The 24,415-nt window shown below is 38.6% G+C and overlaps 1 protein-coding gene across 5 annotated transcripts in view; it reads left to right on the top strand.

The window, feature by feature from the left end:
* Positions 1–24,415, top strand: part of PRLR (prolactin receptor) — a 164,401-nt gene that overhangs the window by 48,126 nt on the left and 91,860 nt on the right. For 3 of the 5 annotated variants that reach the window (XM_014953986.1, XM_014953988.1, XM_014953983.1), the window contains exon 1: positions 23,258–23,386. The exons of 1 other annotated variant lie outside the window; for it this stretch is intronic. The gene's annotated coding sequence lies outside the window, so the exon portion shown is untranslated. Of the gene's footprint in view, positions 1–22,166; positions 22,263–23,257; positions 23,387–24,415 lie in introns of those variants that run through there. One more of the 5 variants, XM_014953985.1, reaches the window with a different exon arrangement.

Below are 24,415 nucleotides of genomic sequence, written 5' to 3'. Positions count from 1 at the left end.
CCCCTGAACAGTGTGGTATGTTTGTCAGACACAAAGAGTTTTCAGGGGGTGGTGAGGATATGGTGGTAATAGATTAGGCTGGCAACGATCCTCAAATTGTAAATGAGATCAGAAGTTCTGTGATGCAAAGTTTTTCTTATGATGATAGGCATGTATGTGCGTGTTTGCATGCGTACAGTATTCACTGTGTGTGCCTTGGTCAGTGCATAGCTCATTCTGTAATCAGATTATTAGTTCAATCGTGTTAGAGTACTTTATACTCTGAGGGTATTCCCTTAATCCCATGCCTGTAGCATGCAGAAAATATGGTGAACAGCCGTCATGATAATTAAACTCACGGAATAGTCCCTTCCTCCACCCACACCTCTGCAGGTTTAAAATTGAAGAAACTTTTCCGGACTTTACAGGAGGAAAAAACCAAAACTAAACACTAACACTCCCTAAATTCACACACTTCTCTCCAGTGCCCTCCTAATTTTTTAGTTCCATTGTACCAAATAGCCATTTGGACAGGTGGAAGGTTACATTGCTGAAATATGTAAAACAACAGGCAGTACAACATCATGTTTTACAGATTATCATACTAACATATGCATATCAGCATGTACAGCTTTGACGTTGTATAAAATAGCACTTACAGTTTACTAGTTATAACATGTACTCAAGGAAGTAAAATACTTGGTTATTCTTAGAGTCATAGAATCATAGACTAGTTTGGGTTGGAAGGGACCTTTAAAGATCATTCAGTCCAACCTCCCTGCAATGAGCAGGGACATATTCAATGAGATCAGGTTGCTCAGAACACCATCCAAGATGACCTTGAACGTTTCCAGGGATGGAGCATCTGCCACCTCTCTGAGCAGCCTCTTCTAGTATTTCTCCACCCTCATCGTAAAAAAATTCTTTCTTATATCTAGTATAAATCCACCCTTTTTTAGTTTACAACTATTGTTCCTTGTCTTAGCGTTTGTCCCAACCTTTCTTATAGGCCCCTTTTAAGTACTGAATTTCTGCAATAAGGGCTCCCCGCAGCCTTCTCATCTCCAGGCTGAACAACCCCAGCTCTCTCAGACTTTCTTTGTAGGAGTGGTATTCCATCCCTCTGATCATTTTTGTGGCTCTCCTCTTGGCCTGCTTCAACAGGTCCGTGTCTTTCATGTACTGAGGGCTCCAGAGCTGGATGCAGTACTCCAGGTGGGGTCTCACCAGATTGGAGTAGAGGGGCAGAATCACCTCCCTCAACATGCTGGCCATGCTGCTTTTAATGCAGCCCAGGATACAGTTGACTTTCTGGGCTGCGAGTGCATGTTGCTGGCTCATGTCCAGCTTTTCATCTACCAGTGCCCCCAGGTTGTTCTCAGCCAGGATGCTCTCAATCCATTTATCTCCCTGTCTATATTGAACCGGGGGGCTGCCCCAACCCAGCTGCAGGACCCTGTACTCGGTCTTGTTCAACTTGATGAGATTCACATGGGCCCACTTCTCGAGCTTGTTGACAACCCTTTGGATGGCATCCCATCCCTCATGCCTGTCAACTGCACCACTCAGCTTGGTGTCATCTGCAAAATTGCTGAAAGTGCACTCGATCTCACTGTCTGTGTCATTGATAAAGAAATGATGAACAGTTCTGGTCCTGTGAGGGACCCCACTCATCACCAGTCTCCCTCGGGACATTCAGCCTTTGACCACTACCCTCTGGATGCGACCGTCCAACCAGTTCCTCATCCACTGAACACCTCACCCATCAAATCCATATCGCTCCAATGTAGAGAGAAGGATGTTGTGGAGGACCATGTCAAAGGCCTTACAGAAGTACAGACAGACAACATCCACAGCTCTTACTTTGTCCACTGACGCAGTCACTCCATCATAGAAGGCCAGTAGTTTGGTTAGGCAAGACTTGCCCTTGGTGAAGCTGTGCTTGCTTCTTTCTTGTAAAAGTATATACAACAAAATATATACAAAAGTCCATCGTCAGTAGCCTTGCTATGCATACTAAAAAGTTTCAGCATTCCTGTCTGCCAGGCAGCCGTTATGGCTGTATCATTTTTAGTAAATTAAGTGTACCTAGTTAACTCAGAGATCAACTGACATGAAATACTCTATGTCTGTACTTTTACATTGTATTGACCTCCAAAACAGTGTAGTTTCATCCAGACCACCTACTGAGATGGGTCGCTTGTGCAAGCTCCAGATTTGTATCCAGATCTGCAGCTGTTTGGGAGAGTAGTAGATGACTTGGACCAAGTCTATGTCAGGGACCATTCCAACACTATAATGTTATAGGCAATCAGGTTCCAGTGCTTAGGAATGTTCCTAAATAGTTTGATTTACAAGCATGCTTATAACTATGTGTAGAGTTTCAGACTGTAAAATTCTAGTGACCTTACTGGCATCTGAGTGGAGTAATATCTAATGTGGTGTTAAATCATGCTAATGTGCACTTTTTGAATGCTGTTGCTATCTATATCAAATCTACAATAACTTCAGATTCTGAGGAGAAAAGAAATTAATATATTCCATTTGTTACCTACAACATGAATGAGACTACTTTTACTGGCAAAACTGAAAAAATAATATGGCATCTAAATTTTTTTATGGATCTTCTTTTACATTTTAACTGGTGCAAATTATTTTCCTATCCATGATGTTTTCTAACATATTGGGAAATGCATTGTGAAATGTTTTGTTTTCATCATCATCTCAGTAGTTGAGCACTGTACCACAATTTCAGCTGAATCTTGAGAGAGAAGCTAAGTTGTCTGAGTTTTGGCAATGCTTATATTAGAAGATTTGTACATTAATGAAGTGAATATTAAGCAACGTTGTAACTAATACCAGTCAGCATTTAGTGAAGGATAGATATGTATCATCTTACAGGGAATATTCCTGTAAAATAATTCAATTCTAGACCAGTCATTTTGGCAGATCTCCAATGGAAAATAGCTACACCTTTAAAAATAGTAATTTTTCCAGTTCAGGAGCTTCAGGATTCCATCACAGCATCAACAACCACTTTAAAAACATGAAAATTTAATTTACTGATGTAGTTTATGAATTTTTAAGACATGCAGAGACAGAAATCTCTATGTTGAAGAATTAATGCTGCAAGCAGGCAACACAGAATTAATTGACAGGTTAACTGAGGATGTGGATCAGAGTCCTTTCATTTTCATATTTTTGCTATTCTAGCTGTTTCTTGCTTATGGTTTTGAGACTATTTTTTATTTAGGGAAACTCTCCTCCAACAGATATATATATATATATATAATGTGCCTTTATGTTTTTTACTAAAAATATTTTAAAATAATCTGGAATTTGCCGCATTACTCAGGCTTTCACTTTTACCACAATAGAGACTTCTTGAGTTGTCTTTGATACTTATCTTCTTTGCTCTTTCATATTTAGACAATTTCTCTTTAGCACCGACACCATTACATTTTAATTTTAATTTCTTCTTCTTTCATCCAGGACTGCATCCTCTTTCTCATAGCTTCCCATCACAGGGATCTTCAGGGCTTGATAATGTTCTATCACAAGCTACAGGAAGCTTTCAGTAAGTTAGATTTTGAATGAACAGAATTCATTAGTTCTTGCAGGCTGAGGCTGCCTTCCTTACTGTCTCTTCAGAAAGGGTGTTTATATTTGTTGGTGCATTCCAAACTAATGTGTTACTGTTTCACTGTTGTTCATGTGTAAAATTCTTGTTTCCTAAGAATGCTCCTTCAACTTAGACTTCAGATCATTTCCTCCAAATAAGTACAGACGATGATTGCATTGTTTCCAGTGTCCAAGCAAACACAACCTCTGTTTTAGTCCTCTTTGTCCTTCACTGGGCAAAGCTACATTCTTTTATAGTAATACATATTAGTTATCCTACTGATTCTCTGCTATATCAGTTCATAACAGGCTGATTGTACTTTCTGTACTGACTATAAGAACAGATATAGGAGGGGCTCATTGATGTTTGCTTGGACGCTTGGTCTGAAGACTGCATTACAGTAGCAGATAAAATGTACTGAAATCTCTGGACACTTTAACAGGGACAAGAATGTAGAAAATTATCATGGTGAGGTCCTAGTAAACACAATTAACCTAGAAAGATTAAGAAAACAAAGCTTCTAATGAGCAACTAGTGGAATCATCTACCATTGTTAGTGATAGAAGGATTTTCATCTTTTGATGAAACGAATACAGTAAAATAAAACCATCAGATTCCAAATTGGCAGACTTCAGCTCTGAAAATTATTATGTAGGTAAGTATAGGAGGTAAGTCTAAGAAAAAATTAAAGGAAAGGAAGTATCACATTAAATACAGCATACTATTATACTGACTACACACTCCTCTAATGCAGAGGATAGACAGTGTAGAAAGCAACAGCCCATGAAATCATAAGTGCTTGTTTGACCTCAGATACAAGAAGTAAGCACAAAGAAAGCAGAAGCTAGGTCAAATGGCAACAGATGAGTGAAAGAGAATCATATGAAAATGGGAAAACTCAGACAAATCCAGAACACTTGGAGCAATCAAAATAAAAGAATCCACTCATCACTTAGACAGAAGTTAGTGGCTGTGTCTATACTGGTATATAAAATGAGCCAGCGACAACTCTGTAAGTGCAAGAACATGTGGTGCCACACATCCCATATCCATATAGCTAAACTCTCTTTTCCCCAAAAGAGAATGTGATGTTCATGGTAAGAAATAACCCTGTTGGCCAGGTTGGGTAAAGTGCCCAGGTCTCGCTCCTCCTCATCCCCACACCTGGCTAACTTGAAAACACTGAGATCTTGAAACACACATACCATAGCTGGCTATGAAGTAAACATTTTCACAAATTCAGGCACTAGTCTCTTCTAAAAAATGCAGTTTTCCCAAGCAGCAGAAGAGACTGAAAAGCAAAATTTCTAAAAGAGAAATTAATGCTGTGTCACTCACATCAGGACAAACCCCTGGGAGAGCAGTGATTTGAACAGGCCAAAAATGGACCATGAGAGTGCTAGCTGTCAAATTGCATGGACAAATGCACACTAGTGCTTGAGCTTGTGCCATGACTTTCTTTGTTTACTATAGAAAATGTTGCCCGTGAGTCATTTTCACATTTTACTGTAGGATGTATTGATTTTCCTTAGGGAAATCCTTACATGCCTCACCTGTACTTTCCCTAAAGGGAATTTCACTGAATTTTCACTGAAAAATATTTTAGTACAGGTCATTTATCTTCCTGGGTTTAGTCCCTGTTTAAAGCCTTTGAATAGAAATGAATATTCCTTGACTTATTAACAGCATGCAGTCTTGGTTTTCTTATAAATCAAGCTTATCAGCTTCCCCAAGCACAAGACATGAAATGAGATGTGACTAAAGAGGGAAGATATGGAATATCTCTCTAATACAGTAAGAGAAGTAAGAGAAAGACCAATAGAATTTTAGTTCTCTAACAAGTGGAAAGGCCAAAGATTTTAATTAGCTTTCATTAAAGATATCAGCCTCAATGAGTTGCTGAATGCTGTTAATACTAAAAGGGAGAGGTAATGGTATCTGTTTAGTTCAGAGGGAGAGAAATAGAACAATATAATCAAACTATTTACCTATAAACATGAGGGGAACTAGGAGATGACTAACTTAACAGCTTTGTTGTGAACAAATGATATCAAAGCAGTTTGATTTCTTTCTCTGAGAGTACAGCAGGCTTTATAGATAAACAATAAATATCTTGATTTTAATAAAGCTTTTAACGTTCGTCACATGTCATTCTTATAAGCTATCAGGGAAACACCGTCAAGATTCATTTACATCAGGGTGAAAACAAAACTAGTTGGAAAGTCAAACCAGAGGTAGTTATCAGTGGTTCAGCATCAAAAGTCTCTATCAAGTGGAGTTCTATATGCATCTGTCCTGTACCCACTACTGTTCAGGATTTTTATTAGCATCCTTAAACATTGACTTAAAAAGTAAACAAATGAAAGACAATTGATGTGGTATTGCTGGTAGATAATCTAAAATAGCTTAAAAATTGAAATCATGTTAAGAAAAATTACAGAAAACATAACAGGAAACTTACAAACTTAGGTAGGAAAAAATCGCCACCCCTCAATACAATGGGGAACAACTAAGTACTAATTCTTCAAAAATAAAAGGAACTATAGCAGATCAAAAGCAGGGCAAGAGTTAAGTCTATTGAATACTGCTTGGTCTGTTTAATTTCGAGTATCTGAAGATGAAATTTATTTGGACATTGAAAGCATGTTTTGTTTGCAAAAGAATGACTTTTCTGTTTTGCTGTTTAGTTATTGTTAGCAGATAAACATATTTTATCTGAGTTAGACATATGGCTTATTTTATCTGAGTTAGACATATGGCTACTTCCTGGTTTACAAGGAAAACTATCATTTGTGAGGACAAGTATTACGTGGGTTATAAAGAGGAGCACAATTTGAAAGATGTGTATTTTTCCTTCTACTCTTCAGCAGTGGTAAGGACTAGACTGAAGTACTTCATATATTTTTGCAGTGTTTGGCTTCAAGAAGGGGGAGAATATTTTCAGAGAATCTAGGAGAAAGCAGCAAGCTTTGTCAGCAATGCAGAGAAATCTATGACAAGGGAAAAACTTTAAATCTTTGATCTTGAGAGGGAGGATGAGACTAGAGGGATATAATAACAATTGTCAAATTTTCAAATACTTAAAAGCCACCACAAATAGGAAGAGACTAATCTGTCCTCTGTCTGAGGTGCCCAGAGCAAATAATAATAGTTCCAAATCACAGAACAGGTGATTTAGGGGAGAGATTAGGAAGACTTTCATGTAAGTGTTTAGGAGAGGTTATGGAGAAGGCAGATATACCCATCCTCCCAAGCCATTTAAAAAATTCTGTCTATAAGTTTCTGTATACTTATTATCAAGCATCTGTCATTGCTTTTCTGAAAAGGTATACGTTAAGTTTTTATCCTAAGGATATTGTAAACATAATAATTTGAGCCAAACAATAACAATGGCATTGAAAGTCCACCTGTGGGCAACTCTGGAGAATTATCTGCTAGTATTTTTTTAATAGATTAGTCTAGACTACAGTAGACTAGACTAGAATACAGTAGAACATTTCAGTTGGAAGGGACCTACAATGATCGTCTAGTCCAACTGCCTGAACACTTTAGAGCTGACCAAAAGTTAAACATGTTATTAAGGGCATTGTCCAAATGCCTCTGAAACACTGATGGGCTTGGGGCATTGGCCACCTTTCTAGGAAACCTGTTCCAGTGCGTGTACCGGTCTCTCCATAAAGAAATATTCCATTCTAAACCTCCTCTGATGCAGCTTTGAACCATTCCCATGTGTCCTGTCAGTGGGTACCAGGGAGAAGAGCTCAGCACCTCCCTCTCCACATCCCCTCCTCAGGAAGCTGTAGAGAGCAAAGAGGTTGCTCCTCAACCTCCTTTCCTCCAAACTAGACAAACCTTGAGTCCTCAATTGCTCCTCACAGGACATTCCTTCCAGCCCTCTCACCGGCTTTGTTGCCTTCCTCTAATTTGAGCCAAACAATAACAATGGCATTGAAAGTCCACCTGTGGGCAACTCTGGAGAATTATCTGCTAGTATTTTTTTAATAGATTAGTCTAGACTACAGTAGACTAGACTAGAATACAGTAGAACATTTCAGTTGGAAGGGACCTACAATGATCGTCTAGTCCAACTGCCTGAACACTTTAGAGCTGACCAAAAGTTAAACATGTTATTAAGGGCATTGTCCAAATGCCTCTGAAACACTGATGGGCTTGGGGCATTGGCCACCTTTCTAGGAAACCTGTTCCAGTGCGTGTACCGGTCTCTCCATAAAGAAATATTCCATTCTAAACCTCCTCTGATGCAGCTTTGAACCATTCCCATGTGTCCTGTCAGTGGGTACCAGGGAGAAGAGCTCAGCACCTCCCTCTCCACATCCCCTCCTCAGGAAGCTGTAGAGAGCAAAGAGGTTGCTCCTCAACCTCCTTTCCTCCAAACTAGACAAACCTTGAGTCCTCAATTGCTCCTCACAGGACATTCCTTCCAGCCCTCTCACCGGCTTTGTTGCCTTCCTCTAGACACATTCAAGGACCTTCATGTCCTTCTTAAATAGTGGGGCCCAGAACTGCACACAGTGCTCAAGGTGGGGACCCACCAATACTGAACACAGTGGGACTTCTTTACTTTGAGTGTGGTAGACCACTGGAACAGGCTGTCCAGGGAGGTGGTGGAGTCTCCTCTGGAGACATTCAGAACCTGCCTGGACAAGTTCCAAGTGCAACCTGCTGTACGTGGACCTGGTTTGGCAGAGGGGCTGGACTAGATGATTTCCAGAAGTTCCTTCCAACCCATGTGATTCTGTGATTCTGTGACAATCCCCTCTTTTGACCGCCTGTTTGTGCTGTGCTTGATGCACCCCGGGATGCAGTCTGTCCTCTTGGCTGCCAGGGCTCACGGCTGGCTCACAGGTACCTGCTGCCCACCAGCACCCCAGATCCCTTCCTGCAGGGCTGCTCTCCAGCCGCTCCTCTCCCAGTTCATACTTATGCCAGCATTACCCTGTCCCAGGTGCAGAATCTGGCATTTGTTCCTGTTAAATTTCATTCCATTGATGGTTATCTAATGTCTATCTATAAAGACATTGCCTGTCTTTATAAAGAAATGCATTTCTGCTTCTTAATTACTTCAGCAGCAGTTTAGTTCATCTGTCCTTCCTCTGGATTATAATAACTTTTTATATTTCAAAAAAATAGAAACAATATATTTATATACACAGCTTAAGTGTTAGAATATTGTTACAGGTAATCTTCGCTTTGTTAAAATGCCACCCAAGAAATGGTCATCTGTCTAAGATTAACTACACATCTGCTAGCAGTAACTGATGCATATGAGGGACGGGGGAAAGGAAACAACCTATACTTACTGAATATAAAGCTTGTTTTTATAACAGAAATATAATCTTCATTCATTTATTGGAGATAAACCACTCCAAGCAGTAATGAAGACTTTGGTCTTTTTTACCATTTCAAAGCTACAGCCTGCAAAGACAATGCAGATATCTGACAGATAAGTGTGGTCAACCATACTTAGGTTTTGGTTGGCACGAAACTAAACCTAGTAAAACAGAACTGTACTTTATTCTACTGATAGTAGATAAGGAATTAGCATACTTGGAGAGACTGACTAGATCTGTATCTTATTCCTTCATATTTTGAGTGCCATGAGTTGTTACAGTGTGATTCACATCTTGTATTATACTTACAGCATATTATTACTGTAATTAAATAAACATTCTGTAATACAAGAAGTTGATGGAAAATATTTTTAAAGCTCAGCTCATAGATGCTGGAATATTTCTATGCTTTTAATCCCAAAGTACTGTCATACAATCAGCTACTTTTTTCAATTCTGATTAAAAATTAGGCAATATTTTGTCCTCTTAAAGTCACTTTCAGTAGAAGATTAATTTGTTCAGTTATATTCATCAGAGAATGCACTGGAACAGGCTGTCCAGAGAGATGGTGGAGTCTCCTTCTCTGGAGACATTCAAAACGTGCCTGGACACGTTCCTGTGCAACCTGCTCTAGGCGGACCTGCAGCCTCTCCAGAGGTCCCTTCCAAGCCCATAGCATTCTGTGATTCTGTGAATTTCAGAAATACATGTAATTCCTAAATGTAGCAAATTGCTTTGTTTTCAAATGGCAAATTTTGTCAATTCCAGCTTTCTTTTTTATTAAGTAGTAGCCAAACATAGAGCTGTGGATGATATCTGAGAGCCAGAATTTGTGGTAGAAAGAGGTGCTAGAAGTGAATCTTCAGAAATTAACCAAAGGGAAAAATCGTACAAAGTATAATAAACAGAAGAGTCCTAAAAAACAGTGGGATAAGAATAGGGAGATGAGTATGAGAACAGAGAAAAAGCCCACAACATACTGCAAAAGAAGGAGGTATCAGAGCACAATAATCAGACAAGACAAGGTCAGAAATTGGAAATTTCATCATGAGAGAATATTGCCTAAGTGTACTGCAAAATGAGACTTGACGCCAGCAGAGGTATTTAAGTGGAATACGTGAAGTTGTCATTGAAACTGGCCACTTAAGGATAGCAAACATCAAAACTGCAAGCATCATCTTGAGTTTAAGTTAACATTGGCCATGCAGAGAAGGGGGGCTTATTAACTCAAATTTGGTGTCACGCTAATGTCACTACACTACTGTTTACTTATGTGGACACATGGTGGTCAGCACCTAGTGTTGCAGACATGTGCTCTGCTTTGCTGTCAGACTATATGAAAAAAAACTACGTTGCTTTAATGATACTGTTTCTCTCCTGCACTTGGGTTCTATGCTGTTTCTCTTCCGCATGTGCATTCTTTAAAAAAGGCCAAGTGGCTTACCAGCATCTGCTTTGAAATCACTTAAAACTGTTATTCTTTACAAAAATGAGAATTTTGGTAGCTCATCTCTCTCAGAAAAAGGGAAATATCTCTAATTTGATTTCCCTGCTCAAGCTTTTCAGAAAGGATTCTCAGTTACATACAGCTACATAACTTACCTTAGAGGTTAACTGTTTTCTTTTACAGCTTTAAAGTTTCATGCCATAAAACCTAATTTTCCTTACACCTTTCCTTTCCTGTAACAGTTTTATGGAAAGATACTGTAGAGTTACATGACTCAGTATAAAGCACTCATCAAGAATGGGATATAAGTACTGTTTCCTGCGTATGCTTATTGCATAGAGGAATGACATGGAAGTAGACATACATGGACAAATGTACTATGGATTCCTCCAGTAACTGTTCTTGGGCAACTAGTCTAGCCGGTAGTTACTACTGAAGCCCCTAAATTCTATCCAGGTCATGTTTGGGTATTTTTTGTTCAATGATGGCTGTATGGGTATGCAGAAGTTGTAAACTACTTAATTCTGATAGAAGCAAGAAGGTGAAAATTAGATTACTTTTAATAAACTTGTTGATAACAAGGTTTGTTACTAAGTAAGCAAGGGTTATGTGAGGAAACAAGGATATATATAAGATAAAGATGTCCACAGATCACTTAATAAAATAGAACCTCACAATCAGGAATTTCATATAGACATAGGTAGGACCTCCTAACATACATCAGTGTGCATGCATTCTTTTAAATTAATCCTACTGTGGCACATAAACATACAGTAAACATACACATAAACATACTCTGCTTTAACATACAAGCAGTGTATCTCAGACCCCACAAAATATACTGTCAAAGTATGACAAGTGAGTACTGTAACCAGGTGCTACCAGTCTTTAAATGAGAGCTCCCATCAATCTTTCTCCTCGCAAGGGCTGAAGGCTATTAGTTTTCACATTTAAACCGAAGCATTCTGTCATAAATGCAACTAAAGGAAGTTGGTGGTTTCTAAAAGGAACAATGTGAAAGGCACCCACACAGATTACTTCAAGCAAAAGAAAGAGACAGTTCCATAAAAGACCAATCTGGCTAAATCATGAGTTCTTTAATGACTGAAGAACCTGAAGACTCACCAGAGAAACACAGACTTACATAAAAGGTGGAAACTAAATCCGAAACTATGAAATTAATATCATGTGCATGTAGAGATTAAATCCAACATATCAAATAGCAGAATGATATACAAGTTGTCTTTATTTTCTCTGCTTCATTGTCTAAAAATGTTATTTCACCAAATTATTTCTGCTAACATAGATCTTACTTTTAAAAGTTGGGGTTTTTTCTTGAAAACTGCATGGGATGCATTAGAAGTACAAAATAATTCTCAGCTAGTACCTGTCAAAGAAAGGAAAAATGTGAGACTGCCATCTGAGGGACATAGCTGTTTTTCTTGGATTTGTAAGAATTTTATTGTTAGTTAGATGTTGTGTGTTTCACAAATAAATATTTTTCTGATAATAAAAATTAAATAGTATTAAAGAACAAAGGTTCTACATGGAACCTTCTAAATGAATCTAAATGATTGACTGAAAAACTGTGTATTAAATACTCACTTTAGACAACCTGTGTGGGAAATGACAAAACAATGAGCAGAATTGATGGGAGAAAACACAACTTCTATCAAAATCTCACATAAACATTCTGCATTCCTCTAGGAAAAAAAATAAATTGTCTTTTAAATAGCATATACAGAGGAGAGAAGGACCAGTGAATGTCTTTGTGCATTTTTTAAATATCTAGAACAAAGTATCTTCTAGTAATTTGCTTGAGAGATACTGCAATCTAGTCTATTACCAGGAAATGAACTAATAAGCCTATTTTCCAAAGCATTATTTCTGTGAGGCATTTTAAATATAAGACTTCAGAGAATGAATTCATGTATTTAATCCAGAAATGATGAATGAGAGCAGTTCTATAAAGTAAAAAATGCAGGTTTTCTGTGGATTGCTCTTCATTTGCATATTACACTTGTAAAGGCTTGTAAATTGACATAGGCCTATAAATACTTTCCTATACCTATGAATCAAGTACACAGGTATGTAGACTATCTGTCTAATTATTGGGTGCAATAATTTAAAATAAAAAATTGCAACTATAATTGTCTGCATCAGGTGCCTTAAAATTGTAGCAAAAGGCAGGATTGTTCAAGAACAGTGGGAAAAACTGTCTTCAGCATTGCTTGGAATTGTAGAACCTCTATTACTAGATGTTTTTTTGAACAGGTTAGAGAAATATTTTTTATAAATTACTTTGGTACACTTGCTTATACCTTAGAACTGAAGAGTGGTGTAAAGGGACCTCAGAATATTAACTGTGCCCTGTGCTTAGTTGTGTGGAATCGAAAACTTTACCCCATTCCAGAGGCTGGCTTTTTGCTTTACAAACCAAGAAACAAACTTAGCATTCTCCAAAAGCTTCATAGCTCCTAATTTCCTCCCACAGGGTGATTTGGCCTATACCTTAGATTTTCCATTTCAAAAGCGTTTTCTGTCTCTTTTATATATGGGTAAGAGGAGAAGGCAGCCAATTTCATACATCAGTAACTTCATTCAGTCATCTCTCTGCTAATGAAGTGGTGTGCATATGTCAAATACTGCACAGCTGTTGTAAAGGGTGCTGAGAACATAATGTATTGCAGTCTTTCAAAAATACTGTAAAATTATGAACCTTCGGTAACGTTGTAAATTTTAAAATGAATTGTAAAATCAATCACCTTCTGTAGCAGATATGCTTTTCACAAGGAATCTTGCTTATCTTTATAAGAAGGCTTCTGATTGCACAATAATGAAAGATCATGTAGAACTGGAAAAGCAACATAACCTACCATAGACGTGCATCAAAGAGTGAAACTAAAGATGCCAAACTATATTTGAAAACAAGAGTGTATCCCTACATAATTATAATTCATTTTCCTCTGCCATTTTGACATACACAGGATGAAAATCCTTTGTCTGTGCAGCAGACCGACAGAAATGGCTATCAGACTGTAAACTTTACCATCCTGAAGTTATGCAAAAAGAGTTTTAAAGCAAGAAACATTCTCAAGAAACAAATAATTACTTTGAAAAAATCTTACTTTTTAACAAGAAACCACAGTTCTAGAAACCTGAAGTTTCTGCATAATGATAAGACATAGTTTTGAGCTATTATCATAGAAATTCTGTAATACGTATGTGTATCAAGTGTTAAGCACCTAAACCCTCTTCAGGTCATCTGAGTTAGTCTTATATACTACCACATACTGTCCTTGAGCACCTGGGAATTAATTTTCTGGCTCCTCATACCTATTGAGTGTCAAACTGTTTGCTGGATTCTTTCCTAAACTAGGACAGTAGCTCCTGAGGCTCATCAAAGTCCAGTCAGGGAGTGTGGCCACCTACTGTACATCTTTCTAATGTGCAGGTACTTACCTTCTGCACCAGGTGTTCCCTCAGTGCATAGCTGTGCACGCTCAAACATGTTTAGGAGACTTTTTCTTCCATTAGGGACATCTAATATCTATAGCTCAGGTGGCATTGGTAGACAGTATAGCATTCTTGTCCCCATTTCCACAGCTGGTTTTACTTTCTGACCATCTAGTGGTAGTCTAAGGTAAATACTTTCATCAGTGACCTGGATGATGACACATCAACATTAGCAAATTTACAAAAGGTAGTAAATTCGGTGGCGAAGTCAGGCTGAGAGGACAGGTGGCAGAGTTTCAACCCAGAGGATGCTTAATAAACTCAATGAATGGGCCAAAATAAGGCACGTGGAGCTCTGCATCCACCTCATGAGTCACCTCATGCCACCTTTGGAGTCACCTCACGCGTCAGGACAGGCTGGGAACCAGCTGGCAGGGTTGCGGCCCTGTTGAAAAGGACCAAGGATGTTTAAGGGATGCCAGGTTGAATATGAGCCAACAGTGCACTCTCACTGTGAAACAGGCAGCCACACATGGTACAACTGCATCTGTACTGCTGTGTTCCCCAGCACAAGAGCAATGCCAACAAACTGGAGCAGAGGGCCCCTAGGGGTGGTGAGTGGATTGGAGTGTGTGATGCACAGAGAGGGGCTGAGGGAAGAGGGTTTGTTTAGCCTGAAGAAGAAAAGTTACATCTAGTTACATTCTTCAGCTACCTAAAAGGCCAGACTCTTCTAAAAAGCCTATAGTGGGAGGCAGCCGTGGTCAGAAGTTGCAACAAGAAAGATTTGGATTGGACATCAGTAAAAAATGCTCAAAGTGGTTCAAGACTGGATTGGTTTAGCTAAAGAGGCTGTCGAAATCTCCGTCTTTGCAGTTCTCAAAGGCACCTCTCTCCATAGACTCATGGGGAATCAGGGAGTTCTCCTCTATCATTCCTCTCCCAAGGTCAGAAGCTTGATTTTAGATTTTGTTAGAGAATCGGTACCTCAAATGGGTGCTTAAATTGAGCAGAGCATGTTTGGCCTTAGGGAAGTACAGCAATAATTTGATTTGGAGAAATTGTTTTTGCTGTCTTTACACTTTATTTTCTGTGCACTACATTTTCTGTAATTTAGTGATGGTAGTTCCTTACTCTTTGCTAGGAATGCTTCCATGAGAAACAGCATGAGCAGAAAAAATTAGCATTATTTTTTTCTATTTGCTTCTAACTGAGAGTGATTCATAAATAATCTTACAAGGCTTTGTATTTTTATTTGATTTTGCCCAGATTTTTTTAAGTATTTATGGAGGTTTTTTCAAATGCTTAGTTCTATTGAAAAAGCCACTTATTGTTACGCACAAAGAGCAAGGCTTGTACATTCAATAAAAATTCTTATTTTAGATTTAAGAAAACAATAAAATATAAAAAAACAGCTGCTGTCCCTGCAGATAGGCAGTCTTACTGGCGTACTAAAGCTCAAGTTCCAAGAAAACAAACATAATTCATATCCAAGTTCTACTTGTCAGAGTGCTTTGAATGTACATTATATTGTTTATTTTCCATGTGTTTTATTTTTTATTTTGCTTTCCATGGAAGTTTTTCTGTTTATTGTGTTGTGTCCCATGAATGGCTTGAGCAAATTATGTGAAGTTACTATTTTTCCAGTCTCTAGAATCTGTCTCTTCAGGTCATATCAATGTGAAGTTCCATGTGTTAATTCCTCCTTTTCAGTCTGTGGTTTGTAAGAAATTGTGACAGCTATTTTCATTGCTAGTTTTCTACTGTGTGGCTGTCTTTGTCTTTTTGCAGAATTTAGTTCTTCGTATTAATACGCAGAAGAAAGCTCAAAATCAAAGTAGGGATGCCCCACTAATAAAACATTCTTCAAGTTTTGAACTACTACAATAGAACAGCATCAGTTAAAAACATTCATTTGGCATTGTAACTATTTGTTTCTTGTTAACAAACTATCACAGACAAAACTTGCTTGAATCTTAGGAAGAAAAGTTAGTAATTACCAAGGAGAGGGACAATTATCATCATTATGGACAAGTTGTTTTTTCTTGCAATTATGCCCATCACTCATAGTACATAAAGAAGGGGAAAAAAGCAAACCAAGAACCAAAACAAAAGACAGCAGAGAAAAGGATAGCTAAGTGAAGACTAATTATTAGCAATTATGTCAGTATTAAGCCGATCAGCTAGAATGCTTTGAGTATATGGATGATCCTTATGTGATTTCTTCTAACTAAAAAGTGTGATTCTAGTCAAAAGGTGAATCAGTTCCCCCAGATAATCCTGAATAACAATTAAATTATTTTGGTTGAAAACAATTAAGTGGGAAATTGGATAACCTTGATAGGAGGGAACTTTTCCAAATTTCCTATTTGGGATCCAGCTTCTTTTTTTTTTCCCCACTAATTTCTGAAAGATCAGGTAGTCAATGATGGCAGAGACCTCTTCCTTCAGGCTCACTGCATGGAAGACGTTTGAGAATGCCCATGGGTGGGAGGAAGAGATGCATCATACCTCCTGTTGTTGTCATTTCTTGATTTAAACTCTGTTAAGTACTGTTAGAAGAACAGTCATACTGGGTCAGACAAAAGGTCCATATGCTTCACTATCTCTTCTTCAGCTGTGGACAATAAATGTTACTTGAGAAAGAGAATAATCTCAAACAAAAATATTTCTGTTTTATAAAGTAGTACATTAATAATTCAAGCTAAGGCAAAATATAGCAGCTTTCTTGTTAGGATAAAGAGTACTTGATAGGCAATGAAACACTGCTCACTGACAACATTTTCCTAAGCAATGATTATTCAGATGTTTGGTAAGACAGCAATATGATTCTTAATGATCATATAACATGATTTTGAATAGGAATATATTTCTTGTAAGTGAGCATTATTTTCGATTTCATAATGGATTTAATACACTTACTGGAAATAATTCTTAGGGGAGAGTTTTATTCTACTAGAGATACATCTCATAATATGATGTGTTATATCATATTATACAGATTATATGACTTGGAAAACTAATATAAAAAGGCAACAGATTTTTCAACTTTGTTGGATAGCACAGCTGTCAGACCCAGAAGAGCAGAGAGACCTGAGATTGTTCTGAAGCAAGGAGCCCAAATACACTCAGGATCACTTCAGAAAAGATCTTTGAGCAGTCAGGGTAGATTTAAACATCACTCAGGAGGCACTGCTATTAGTCACAGGGATTATGCTGATGGTCATCAGTGGGACAGCACAAGAAGTGCATTAGGCCAAGTTCATAATTGAACAGATTACAGTCAGAATGAATCTCATCATCATTACATACTTCTGCCTCCTACATATTACATACTTTATTGATTTCACATACATCTCCTCATCTACATCAACAGTGTGATTCATTTAGGAAGCAAATGACTCAAAACAGAGTTCTAACTTTTTCATTTGAAGAGGAAGAACATAAGGAGGGCAAAACATTAAAAAATATGCTTTTACAGCTAGTAAGATTGTCACAAGACAATCATGAAGTTAGAAATTAAGCAGTATTTGCCTTACAGTAATGCATGGGACCATTTCTTAAGTATTGTAAGAGAGGGAATCAATTTAAGAGAGATTGTAAATAACTAGGAGACAAGTCCTTTGAAAGCCTGTTTTTATTAACACCTCTTTTCCTATGCATCTTTTCAGACAACGAGAGATTCTGTTGGACATACTGTGTTGATCAGCTATAGAGTTTTGTGGAAATGCATTCTGGTTTAGAAATGGAGGTAGGATTTTTGTAACAGTAAAAATATCCAATAAGAAATGATTCATTGTATCATAGTGTAACTTTAGTTATAGAACAAAGAGATGAAAACAGTTAAACTCTGAAAGGGTTTGCTGGTCTGTCACTTACTAGCAGTACAGACAAACCGTGTTATTGTATAAAAGCTACTGTGTGTTCGTGGCATCATTGTTTATCAGTTACATTTGATGTTGTTAACCCAGTATTTGTATATGTGCATCTCACATCAACCAAGCTGTTGTGATATAGAATTTTTTTAAAATAATTTTAGCAAAAAAAAAAAAAAAAAAAAATTTAGGGTAGTATCTTCTTTATTTCATGAATGTTCCCATGAGAAGAAAATATATTTCTAGACAATGGATTGAGTTCACTGTTTTCTCCTTCATCTGCGTGATTAAATTGGAAGGAGAGTGTTTTTGACACAGAAGTATAAGAAATAATGAATTGAAATACAGAAAATGGATGGGATCCCCATTCCTTCCACCATGTTCCAATTCTGTTTTACTAATAACCATAATTAAACTATGTGCCAACTGCGAGAGAACGAGATACTTGGTGAAAGCGTCCATGAAAGCTATGGGTTTATTACAAGTCCACAATTAAAAGAGACAGGAACATTTCAGAAAATTCTTTAGGAGGCAGTCAAGTGATCAAGCTTGGCTTAATGAATTAGGAAGCTGCCACATTGTACAGTCATCACATCCAAGAGAAAAAAGAATTATTTTATCTGTGTCAACAGATAAACTCAGCTGAACATGCCAGCCTTGTACAGCTCAATATGAATTTACAGGGGTTTATAGGGCGAGTGGTACAAGGCTGAATTAGATAATGTTACACTTAATATTCAGTCTGTATTAAAAGATCAAAGTACTTCATATGTGTATTGGGCATCATGAGACAAGGATGATTCCTGAAGAACAGCTCTCAGTGATGACAGGCATATTCCGTATAGTTATGTAAATACCTAAAGAGGTGCTTATCCTTTCAAAACAAAAATAAACATATGCAAAAAAAACTCCTGTAAAACTGGAAGATCTGGTTAATTCATTTTTTCATTAATTCATTGAGGCCTTGTGAGATTTTCAGTTTTCTTCAGCACAATTGGAGCTAGTTATGTCTCTGTGTTGTATGTACCTTGCTTAGTAGGAGCCCAGTGTTCACTGATAGACCGACGCAGATAAGGCGTAGCACTGGCTGCCGGCATGAGCAAGTGTGGTAGATGGAACACTTTGTCACTAGTTAAAGGACAACTTTCACACAAGATAAGAAGTGACCTCCCTTCTGGCAGAAGTCCTGCCTGCCACAGTCACACAGCAGGCTCACCCCGGAAAAGTGTCAGGTCCCTGGGGACCAGGCAGCCCTACCTTCCTTCGCCACCCTCAGTCACAGCTGCGAGATGGCTGGTCTCCCCATGGCTGCCTGGCTCCTGAAGCCATGCCTGCTTAACCAGGGTGGTCCTATGTCTGTGATCACCTGGCCGTTGTGTGACCATCTGCTATGTGTTAATGCAAAGGTCATCAGCATGTCTGAGGGTAAAAAAAACCTGGGGATTTCTGTGGCAAATGGCAATGTCACATAGCCAAAGAACAGCAGTGAAGGAATAAGGTGCTCTGAGGGCAGGCTGCTGTGGAGGTCCCTGGGGAATGGTTACAGTAGCACAAGGCCCTGGCTATTAAAGTGGTGGTGGTTCTGTTTGAGAGGTGCAAAGGATATATGGAAAAGACTCACAAATGTAACGGCTGGAAATGTGGAACAAATCTTGAAAATAAGCCAGCATCCGTGCTTTTTTTCCATGACCAAAAATCCAGAAACAGGAAAGGGCTGTATTTCTGATGATACGGAGTGTATGCAGAATGTCCTAGACATGCTGGCCTTAAGGTACTTCTGGGTAAACGAGGGGAAACAGCTAAGCCACCAGCCCATCATAGGCCATTCTCAGACAGCATGGGTTACGGCTTTGTCAGTATGAGCCCCACCATGGGCTAAGGACATCCTGGTCCTAGGGTTCCTTGCTGTACTTCTGGGGTGAACCTGCTGTGTGATGAGGAGAAGGGCAGGACTTTTGAGGCACATGGGTGATGTGAAGGTGCATGAGCAGCCATGACACCTGCTGCATCTTCTCTTGTGTGACAAATGTCCTGTAAGTACATTTAGTCTGTCTCTAAAGAGATTCACACCGGAGGACTTTGGCTGCTTCTTCAGAGGAAGTCATGGTAAGAAAAGTAGGCAGCAGCAGAAGAAAATATCGTTCTCTCTGTAGTTCTGTGAATTCTTATTCCTTTTTTATTTCTTATATTCTTTCCTCTACATTTAAAAACAGAGGCTTGGCCTGTTTGCTTTCTTCTGCTGCTTTTTTTTTTTTTCCCTTTTGCCAGGGGGTGGGGAAGGGCAGGGACAAACAGTCACAACCCCTATACAAACTGTTGCTTTCTGAGCAAAGCTGGAGCTTTTTCATAGATAAGGGCTGTGGGAAAAGGAAAGATGGATTGCAGTCTCCTCACATGCCCTTTCAATCTCATTGCCTAACATGCACCTTTTAGCATTTTTCTCACCTGTAAAGCCCTTTTCTGAAACCTTATTACTTCCTTTGACTGCTTCCTTCAACTCATATCTTCTTTCCTGCTTTTCTCACAATCCTACATGCTTCCTGTTGAGACACCATTTTGCTCTTTTTGAGGGCAGTGAAATTCTTTTCTGCCTAAATGTCCAAAGTCTGATGGAGCTCCTGTGCAGAATAACTTCACTGAGGTTGGTGAGGTTATGTTGATACAAATGTCATCGTATTTGAAATAAAGTTAGACCCTTGGTCTCTTAATTTACCTTCCTTTCCATAAATGATCTGTTGATGTTAAGGACTGCTGTTTGGAATTAGTAGTTTATTTTAATGGGTTCCAAGCCTACAAACTTTTCTAAATAGATCGGTCTCTGGAATGAAACTATTACGCTTCTAAACCAGCCACAGAGGAATCTTTCTCTGCTGACTATAGGGGCAGCTTAAGATCCTGACCTAAACCAGATTTCTAAAATGGATACACAAGTTACATGACACGGGATGAGTCAAGTTGATAATCCCTTTCAGAGACCGGCCAAGCTCTGTTCCAGAAGTAGCTATGCTTTTTTTTTACCCTCTTGAAAGTCTGCTCCAGTTTTTCATGCTCAGTGGTTAGTATCTTTCTGGTTTACTGCTTGGTTTTATTTGTATTCTGCTTCTACCCATTCTTTTTGCTCCAGAATGATCTCTTAGCCTAAACAGCTACTGGACTTTTCCAGTGCTTACTCTCTTTTGAATTCATAGACATGCATTACCTTTACAGGGACATTTAAGTGCCTGTTCCATTTTCTGCCTCAGCCTTTACTTTGCTACATTAAACCAGCCAAGTTCTATCAGTCACTTTTTAAGAAGCTTTAAAACCTTTACTTCATATGGGTGACCTTTCTTCTCTGCTGTCCTAATTTGAATGAATCTTTCTTGAATGTGGGTGACCCGTGTTCTGTGCATAGGAGATCTTACTGCTACCTTAAAATATTCTCCTTAATCTAATGCTCCTAGGAACACAGTTGTCTTTTCTTGGCCATATTCCACCAGAAGCTGAGTGTGCTTGTACAGACTTGCCTCACTGGCTTGGATATTGCTGGTGGTGTAGCCGCAGGCATGCAGTGCTCATTAAAAGCTGAAAAAACTAACTCAAAATCCAGGGGAAATTTAAGAACTATCTCACACTGCACTGCCTGCTGCCGCAGTTACCAAGGTTGCATTTCGTCAGCTAGCTATAAACTGGATATCACAGGTATAAATGTTATTCTTGTTACAGATCTCAATGATACAGATCTCATCCCTCATCTTGTCTTTCACTAAATCATTACTGATAAAGGTTTTGTTCTCCTTTACCCATCAATGAGATTCCAGGGGTATAAAGCCTATTTTGGGTAGGGAAAAAATCTGCAGACCTTAACATTATATGTTCCTCTAACAGAAATTAAGATAGTGATAGTGTGGGCAGTGCTTCTTGATTCACCTTCATTTTGAAAATCTCTTTTTCCCCCCTCCCCATTTTGATCTCCCTGTGTTTAGCAGAAGCAGGCAGATGCAGAAAGAAAACAACCAGCCACAACCTACTACATCCTTTCTGGCTGGTGAAATACCTTCTGTTCTTTTTCTCATTTCAGAGGCAATAGCATCTTTTCAAGCACACATTCACTATTTATCAGGAGCAGTTTCATCCCTTTCAACACGGAGAGTCACTGGTGGAATTTGCTCAGAGCTGGCTGAATGCTGTGAGCATGTGATCAATTTTAGGGCATAGTTTTATGATACAATCAACCGAGTCTTTACTGCCAGCTATGCGTTCCGTTCCCCTATTGCCAGCATTTGTTTGACCTCAGAGTGAGCCTGTTCAGAAATTTACAATAGGAGGGAAAAAAAGAAGGGAATTGTCTTCCACCAGTTTAGCTCCCTAAACTGTCTTAACATGGAGTCAAATGGGTAATACAGTACTCAAGATGGATGGAAGGGAGCAAGGCAGGAGTAGGTGCAGAGTGAAACTGTGCCTCTCAGCAGCAGCTGGCAGTCAGCATAGCCCAAACAACGCTGAGGAAACACACCTGAAGTTTTATAATCTCTGCATGGATAGATCACAAGGTATGTGCTCCTTACTTGAAAACGTTTGCCTGTCTTGCCAAGAAACTGTTCATATGATTACTGATTGTTTGAGATAGTCTGCAGAATGTCCATCTGGTCACAAGATGTGAACAATTCTGACCTTGATTAGAGCGACTTGAGTCTAATAAGAACTTAACATCCACACAACTGAAATCCAGAAGTCTCACTTCATTATGAAAAAGAATGTTCTTGGTCAATCTTCTTGCTTAAAAGAATTTTCACTACACATGCATGCATTTTATTTTCTATTCAGTTCACTGGCATGAATACAGAGAAGATAAAAAATGTTATTCAATGAAAGCATTAATAAGAATATGTAATATGTTTTCAGTTAAGTAGAGGTGGATGACTAGTGAATAACTGAGTATGTCGGTAAAATTCAAAGCTCTGTTGCATAACCTGAAACTCTTTTCAAATCACAGGGAAAAGCTAGCAAAGTTACAAAAAAGGAATATTTTTTTTCCTGTTAAGTCAGCTTTTTGATGTAAACCCAATACCTTTCATTCTGTTGTAAAAAGAAATTATTTTTTCTGCTATGGTAGAATATGAAACGTGGGTTACTGGTGCACAAAGAGTATTATGGATGCAGTTTATGTTGAAGGGGTACTAGTTTTTCCTTAAAAAATAAAATAATCCTAGGCAATAAGGACTTAGGAGACAGAACAACCTGTAGAGTATGTGGCTGATGCTTAAAAATATTCTGCTGATGCATTTCTATGCTCCAGAGTGCACCTCTTACCTTTAAGGCTGTCGCACTCCAAACATTGCTTGTGCTGAAGAGGATCACTGTTTTGCCTCCAGCAAGGAACATAAATGTTGCAAGACTGACTCCTCCTCTAATGGGGAGAGCATGCACAAGTACACAGAGTTGTATTTCTTCTAGAGCTGCCAGGCTGAGTATTTTGCAGTCAGAGCTGTAAACCTTACAGGCTTTTTCTTTGTTTATCGTTCTACTTTGGGGTCTTCTCCCCTCCTTTTTTTTTTTTTCTGGAATCTTTTTTGAATGTATGTGAAACTCTTTCAAATGCTGGATTTTGACGTCCTTGTTCAGGAAGCATTCATGAATTGACATGGGTCAACATACTTTTTGTTACCAGGCAAAAGTAAGTACTGCAGTTAAACCTGTTCTCACTGTATGTTTACCTAACTATAAAGGGTTCTGTGTTGCTATATGAAGGACAGAGTAGACTGTAGTTCTACTAGCAGAAATTTAAAACTTAGAAAAAAGGTAAAATCAGTTGGACTTACTGTGGTATGCTAACTATTGTATGGGTCACATTCTGAAAAAAAAAAAAGGTAAAGAAGGTATTTTTGCTTGTCAGTCAGTAGTCTCTCTTTTGAAATACTGAAATAAACTGGACACAGGGATGCTCTCCTTTTATACATTTTTTTAAAATGACATTCAGGATTGCGTTTATTTTTTTAAAACATTTTTAATGCACTTGATAGTACTGATCTTATGATATTATCCCTTTATGTCATTTATGTTTACTAAATATTTATGTCATTCATTAATGAAAATATGCTAGTTGAGGAAATAAACCTCCTGTAGCTCCCATAACTGCTGTCGTATCTTCCACTATCTAATATTCCCTAGCTATTATTTTATTCTTCCTGTGTTACCCTCTTTTATGTTTGCATGTACATTCACTAGTTACCAGATCCTGTTCTGTGTTATTATCTTCATAATTCTTTGTATTGACATAGACTGGCAGTCGACGGCTGAAAGGAAAAAAAAAAAAAAACCAAACGAAAGCTTGTAACGGAGCTGGCAAGGAATAGAGAGAACGGTGTGATTTGATCCTGAGAGCATCTTTTCAGCCAGTTTTCCCTGCGTTTTGTTGAAACAGCGTATCATCCTCCTCTGTAATATTTTCACTATTCCGGCAGTCACCTGGGAATTCATTAATAGTCGGGGAAGGGAAAGGGAAATGAATACAGGGTTTCTTCTGCTCCCAGTTCCCTCTAGAGAGCGCAGCAGCCTGCGGAGAGGGTGTGCAGGCTGTGTGTCCGCGCTGCCAGCACAACCTCCCCGCTGCAGAATCGCTGTGCTGCAGCTATCGGTCTCCTCTTCTTGCCGGAGTTGGCTTGTGATTATTGAGCTGAAGTGTGCACTCCCTTCCCCAAGGCAG

The sequence above is a fragment of the Calidris pugnax genome, unplaced genomic scaffold (assembly GCF_001431845.1).
Source record: "Calidris pugnax isolate Ruff unplaced genomic scaffold, ASM143184v1 scaffold178, whole genome shotgun sequence".
NCBI lineage: Eukaryota > Metazoa > Chordata > Aves > Charadriiformes > Scolopacidae > Calidris > Calidris pugnax.
This window is presented reverse-complemented; position numbering and strand designations above follow the sequence as displayed.